Source organism: Chaetura pelagica, unplaced genomic scaffold, assembly GCF_000747805.2.
Source record: "Chaetura pelagica isolate M959 unplaced genomic scaffold, ChaPel_1.0 scaffold38, whole genome shotgun sequence".
Classification (NCBI taxonomy): domain Eukaryota; kingdom Metazoa; phylum Chordata; class Aves; order Apodiformes; family Apodidae; genus Chaetura; species Chaetura pelagica.
Window position 1 is genome coordinate 1,884,463 of NW_009954181.1, and position 6,663 is coordinate 1,891,125.

The following is a 6,663-nucleotide window of genomic DNA, read 5'->3' on the forward strand; positions in this document are numbered from 1 at the left end:
AGCCCATATGCTGCTGGAAACGTTCCTGACTGCATTAGATCTTCCTTATCAATCTAAGCCTGCACTTGGAATTGTGCTCGTGTTCAGTGTTGCTCCATTTCCTGCTGGTTTGGAGTGTGAGGCATGGAATGCCTATCAAGCTGGCTGAAGGCTGTTTTCTCTGGAAAACAGTAAATTAGCAGAACGTGGAGTCAGTTTAAAGAAAAATGTGCCTATTTGCATATTTATTAATTGGCAAATCATTCAATGCAAATTCCATAATGCCCCAAGAAGGAAAGAAGCATGGCAAGAGGAGGAAAAGAACCCATGAAACATTTCATTCTAAGAGATCACCAAGAGGAAATCTGATTTTATTACTGAATTTCGGTCAGTTAAGGGCTCTCTGAAGTTCAAAATACAAAGGTTTTCAGTCATTTAAAGTACTAAAGTGCTTCTGTCTGTGGAATTCCTCTTGGTGTGATGCTTGTATGTTCCAGAGAGGGATAAAAGATGGGGAAGAGGCTGTAGAGCTTTGCTTAGAAAGGGAAGTGAGGTGAGAAGGTTTTGCTGAGCATAAAGGAAGGAGAAAGACTGATTTATTGCTAAACAGGCCCATGTGGGATCATGGGACAACAATGAAGGTATGGGGGTCAGTGGTGGGGCGGAGGCTCCATCACCTGGTCGTTAAAATGGGAAACAGGAAGTTAAGGGCCCTCACCTCAACCCCAGATTTAATCTGTGGCCTTGAGCAAATCTCTTCACCTTGATCTACCTTTGTTTCCACTCTTCCTTGTGGGAGGGAGGACCTGACATCTCATGGGTTCAGACGTTAAAAGATGTCATTAGTTTATGGATGGGTATGTTTGCAGTACCCACTGCAGTCAGAAGTAGGGGCAAAATTGGCCCTTCTTGTCTACGTTGTCTTCCAAATTCCACATTTACAGATCCCACAGCAGTTGGGAAAAGCAAATCATACTTCATACTCTGAGAGGCTGTAGGAGCACTCTGGCATTCTAGAGAGAAAATTCTAAATTGGAATAAGCTTACAGCTTTTGTTGAGGGTGTGGGACATTTGATTTCTGCTTCAGAAATAGCTTCATGCTTGTGCCTGCAGTCCATGGCACTGATGTGCTTGATTTCCTTATTTCCTAGAGAAACAACCAGTGTTGATGTATATTTTTGTGTAGTAACTCTTAGATGCTGAGAAAGGGTGGTAATGTCTGTGGTATGTGAGAAAAAAAGACTATTTATAGAACAAACACCTCCTTTGTTAGGAAGTGTCATTCCTTGTAGGGTTTACATCAGGATGGGTGTAGGAGGAGGAAGGGCTATTGTCAAAGCCCAGGGAGTTGCCCTTTGCAGTGAGCAATCCAAACTCACTGAACAGCTTGCACCATGGCTGGAGCTGTGCAGGGAGGAGAGGCACATGCAGGAGATGGAGACATGAAGTGCAGCTGTCTGAGAACACCTGGTCTATAGTGCACAGCTTGGCTTTGAATGTAATGAAATTTCTGACATCCAGCTTATGTATTTTATAGGCAAAGTTAGTTTTGTCTGTCCCCCAAAAGGCTTTCTTCAAAGACACTTTTGACAAAAAAAGTGGGCACCCTGTCGTGGTTTGCTCACCATGCATGAGGGTTCAGAGTGATCTCTGCTTCCCTCAGCCCCCCAGCTGCCATTCTGCTGATCCTGGACAGAAAAGCTCATAGACAGTCTTGATAATATAAAATATCTTGGGGATTTCAGAATGAAAACTGCCCGAACAGAAAATGTTTTTAATCAAGAATTGTTTGCATTGCATGACAACAGTATGAACTAGCTGCTGTGGATGTACTGTGAGCATCCTGAGTGCAGGAATTATCAGAATTTACTAACTCCTGGTGGCCATGTGTAGTGGCTTTGGAATGGAAATGATTGTGTCACTGCTTGATGGGTCACATAAGTAGCCTTTCACCTCCTTACTGGCCATAACCACTTTTAGACAGAGGGATAGCCATGTGTCTCTTCCAGGGGGATAGAATGTTCTTCCATGTATTGTTCTCTCTCTGATACCATCAGCATGACTCCTAATCAAAAATCACATGTTACCACTGGATAATTGTACCTGCACAAGAATCCTACAATGCTGGATCTATACAAATATGAAAGAAAAAGAGATTGCAGGCCAAGGAGCTTCCTGTTTTGATTATTCAATATGCATAAGAATAACAATAAGGAAAATGTTATGGAAATTGCAGATAAAACATAATTCTCTTCAGAACAGCAAGTTGCTCTCTCCAGTATGAGCAATAAAAAATACCATTTATTTTTTCTTAATAGGAAGTGGATCTCATGATAACAGCCTTCTGGAATTACTGTGCCCACAATCTGCATGTGTGAGGGTGATTGGGGAGTGTACATCAACAGTGTCCCTTGTTCCTGAGTTAGCCCCAGCTCCAGGAACCTGTTCCTGTGTGCCAAGTAAGTACCATCCAAAAAGTTGGGGTTGGTTTTGTTTAGTATTGAGGGTGGGCAGGTAATAATGGCACGTGACCATTAGGTCCAAGAGCACTCTTGAATTTGATTCATCCTCCATACCCTGCAGGCAGCTGGCACTGATTTCAGTCCTTGCCAAAACACAGACTTGAGCTCATGGCCTAGTTTCATCTGACCTTGAAATAAGCAACCTCTGTGACCTTTAAGCAATTACATGACTGGGGTAGCTGGCTGTGCAGCTAAGGGCATTTTTGTTATGCTCTGTTCAAGGGCTGCTGGGGGAACTGAATTAGTCCTTGTGCCTTCCAGCCTGGCTGATCTCAGAGACATTTTTTTCATTTCTTATTATTTATTTTCAAGAGCTGGCTGTTATCTGTCAGAAACACACACCTGTACCTGACACCAACAGTTATTGCAGAATCACAGAATGTTAGGGTTTGGAAGGGACCTCTGGAGATCTAGTCCAACCCCCCTGCCAGAGCAGGGCCACCAGAATCTAGGGCAGCTCACAGAGAAATGCATCCAGAAGGGTCTTGAAAGTCTTCAGAGAAGGAGACTCCACAACTTCTCTGAGCAGCCTGTCCCAGAGTGCTGTCACCCTCCCAGTAAAGTAGTTTTTCCTCATGTTGAGGTGGAACTTCCTGTGCTCCAGCTTGCAACCATTGGCCCTATCACAGCGCACCAGTGAAAAGAGACTGGCCCCTTCCTCTTGACACCCACCCTTCAGGTATTTTTATACATTAATAAAATCCCCTCTCAGTCTTTTCTTCTCCAAACTGAGCAGCCCCAGGTCTCTCAGCCTTTCCTCATCAGACAGAAGTTCCAGTCCCTTCATCATCCTCATAGCCTCTGTTGGGCTCTCTCCAGTAAATCCCTGCCCCTTTTGAACTGAGGAGCCCAGAACTGGACACAATACTCTAGATTGATTAATCCTTTCAGAGCACAGAGTTTTTTTAATTGTAGCTAAAGCCAGTGTTTTATATAATCTGTAGTTTCTTGCACAAAGCAGTGACTCACTCTAGTTGGTTGCTGAATACAGGCTATTTTTGTGTAGTGTCCTCCCTGCTCAGTGCAAACCAGCTGATTTTTAGAGGCACCGTGGAGCAGAGTTAGTGCCTAGTGAGCAGGGACACGGGCAGGTCGGGCTTGCAGATAATGGTACAGGAGTTGGCAAGGGACAGGCAGAGCAGAATGGCAGGGCAAGTAAGGGTTCCTGTGGGAGTTGGGAAGGGCAAAGAGGTGAAGCAGGAGGAGTGAGGGAGAGAGGGAAGGCAAGAAAAGCATCTGGAGTGGAGCAGAGTTGGCACCATATTCCAGGGTCTGGTCTGGAGAGGAATTTCTGCATCCCTCTTGCTTTTATCCTGTCACAGCCACCTAATCCTGAAGTCTGGATCAAGGTTGTGCATCATTGAATCCTTTATGGCCAAGTGGTTTTTAGAATGTGACAGGCAGCAGCAGAGCTGTTCTCCTGCAGGGATTTCATGGTTTTCCTCAATCAAGAACTTCAAATCTTTGGGGTGAAAGGGAAGTATTTGCACTTGCACCAAAATGTTGAAGTATTGGAGCTGATTCAGTTGCCACGTGTGACTTCAGTGTAGGTTTGCAGCCTTGTTTTTTCTAAGAGAATTTAAATACTCTATAGAGTTTCACAGTAACTGGGGGAAGTGATGCAGACACCTCATCTATTTGTAGATGTTAGAGATTTTTCATAGAGAAATGAGTTTCATCAGTCACCAGGTGGGACACTGAAGAACTCGTGGTCATTAAACCATGGGAGGGAAAGGCTACACGGAGCTCTTAGTGTTTGTAAAGTGTCTTGTCTGTGACGGGGACTCTCTGAGGTGAATAATTAATAGCAAGAGCATCAGATGACGAATGGATGCAGCGAGAGAGAGGAGGGGAGCACAGAACGGTGCCACAGCTGCTGCAGCACCAGGATGTGCTCTGCTGGAGAGATGTCCCTGGGCCAGGCTGGGCAGCCCTGTCTGTGTGCGGGACCAGCCCTGTCTGTGTGCGGGACCAGCCGTGTGTGTGTGTGCGGGACCGGCCCTGTGTGTGTGTGCGGGGGACCAGCCCTGTGTGTGCGCGGGACCAGCCCTGTGTGCGTGTGCGGGACCAGCCCTGCGTGTGTGTGCGGGACCAGCCGTGTGTGTGTGTGCGGGACCGGCCCTGTGTGTGTGTGCGGGGGACCAGCCCTGTGTGTGCGCGGGACCAGCCCTGTGTGCGTGTGCGGGACCAGCCCTGCGTGTGTGTGCGGGACCAGCCGTGTGTGTGTGTGCGGGACCGGCCCTGTGTGTGTGTGCGGGGGACCAGCCCTGTGTGTGCGCGGGACCAGCCCTGTGTGCGTGTGCGGGACCAGCCCTGCGTGTGTGTGCGGGACCAGCCGTGTGTGTGTGTGCGGGACCGGCCCTGTGTGTGTGTGCGGGGGACCAGCCCTGTGTGTGCGCGGGACCAGCCCTGTGTGCGTGTGCGGGACCAGCCCTGCGTGTGTGTGCGGGACCAGCCGTGTGTGTGTGTGCGGGACCGGCCCTGTGTGTGTGTGCGGGGGACCAGCCCTGTGTGTGCGCGGGACCAGCCCTGTGTGCGTGTGCGGGACCAGCCCTGCGTGTGTGTGCGGGACCAGCCGTGTGTGTGTGTGCGGGACCGGCCCTGTGTGTGTGTGCGGGGGACCAGCCCTGTGTGTGCGCGGGACCAGCCCTGTGTGCGTGTGCGGGACCAGCCCTGCGTGTGTGTGCGGGACCAGCCGTGTGTGTGTGTGCGGGACCGGCCCTGTGTGTGTGTGCGGGGGACCAGCCCTGTGTGTGCGCGGGACCAGCCCTGTGTGCGTGTGCGGGACCAGCCCTGCGTGTGTGTGCGGGACCAGCCGTGTGTGTGTGTGCGGGACCGGCCCTGTGTGTGTGTGCGGGGGACCAGCCCTGTGTGTGCGCGGGACCAGCCCTGTGTGCGTGTGCGGGACCAGCCCTGCGTGTGTGTGCGGGACCAGCCGTGTGTGTGTGTGCGGGACCGGCCCTGTGTGTGTGTGCGGGGGACCAGCCCTGTGTGTGCGCGGGACCAGCCCTGTGTGCGTGTGCGGGACCAGCCCTGCGTGTGTGTGCGGGACCAGCCGTGTGTGTGTGTGCGGGACCGGCCCTGTGTGTGTGTGCGGGGGACCAGCCCTGTGTGTGCGCGGGACCAGCCCTGTGTGCGTGTGCGGGACCAGCCCTGCGTGTGTGTGCGGGACCAGCCGTGTGTGTGTGTGCGGGACCGGCCCTGTGTGTGTGTGCGGGGGACCAGCCCTGTGTGTGCGCGGGACCAGCCCTGTGTGCGTGTGCGGGACCAGCCCTGCGTGTGTGTGCGGGACCAGCCGTGTGTGTGTGTGCGGGACCGGCCCTGTGTGTGTGTGCGGGGGACCAGCCCTGTGTGTGCGCGGGACCAGCCCTGTGTGCGTGTGCGGGACCAGCCCTGCGTGTGTGTGCGGGACCAGCCGTGTGTGTGTGTGCGGGACCGGCCCTGTGTGTGTGTGCGGGGGACCAGCCCTGTGTGTGCGCGGGACCAGCCCTGTGTGCGTGTGCGGGACCAGCCCTGCGTGTGTGTGCGGGACCAGCCGTGTGTGTGTGTGCGGGACCGGCCCTGTGTGTGTGTGCGGGGGACCAGCCCTGTGTGTGCGCGGGACCAGCCCTGTGTGCGTGTGCGGGACCAGCCCTGCGTGTGTGTGCGGGACCAGCCGTGTGTGTGTGTGCGGGACCGGCCCTGTGTGTGTGTGCGGGGGACCAGCCCTGTGTGTGCGCGGGACCAGCCCTGTGTGCGTGTGCGGGACCAGCCCTGCGTGTGTGTGCGGGACCAGCCGTGTGTGTGTGTGCGGGACCGGCCCTGTGTGTGTGTGCGGGGGACCAGCCCTGTGTGTGCGCGGGACCAGCCCTGTGTGCGTGTGCGGGACCAGCCCTGCGTGTGTGTGCGGGACCAGCCGTGTGTGTGTGTGCGGGACCGGCCCTGTGTGTGTGTGCGGGGGACCAGCCCTGTGTGTGCGCGGGACCAGCCCTGTGTGCGTGTGCGGGACCAGCCCTGCGTGTGTGTGCGGGACCAGCCGTGTGTGTGTGTGCGGGACCGGCCCTGTGTGTGTGTGCGGGGGACCAGCCCTGTGTGTGTGTGTGTGCGGGACCAGCCCTGTGTGTGTGTGCGGGACCAGCCCTGTCTGTGTGTGTGTGCGGGAGCAGCCCTATGTGTGTGTGT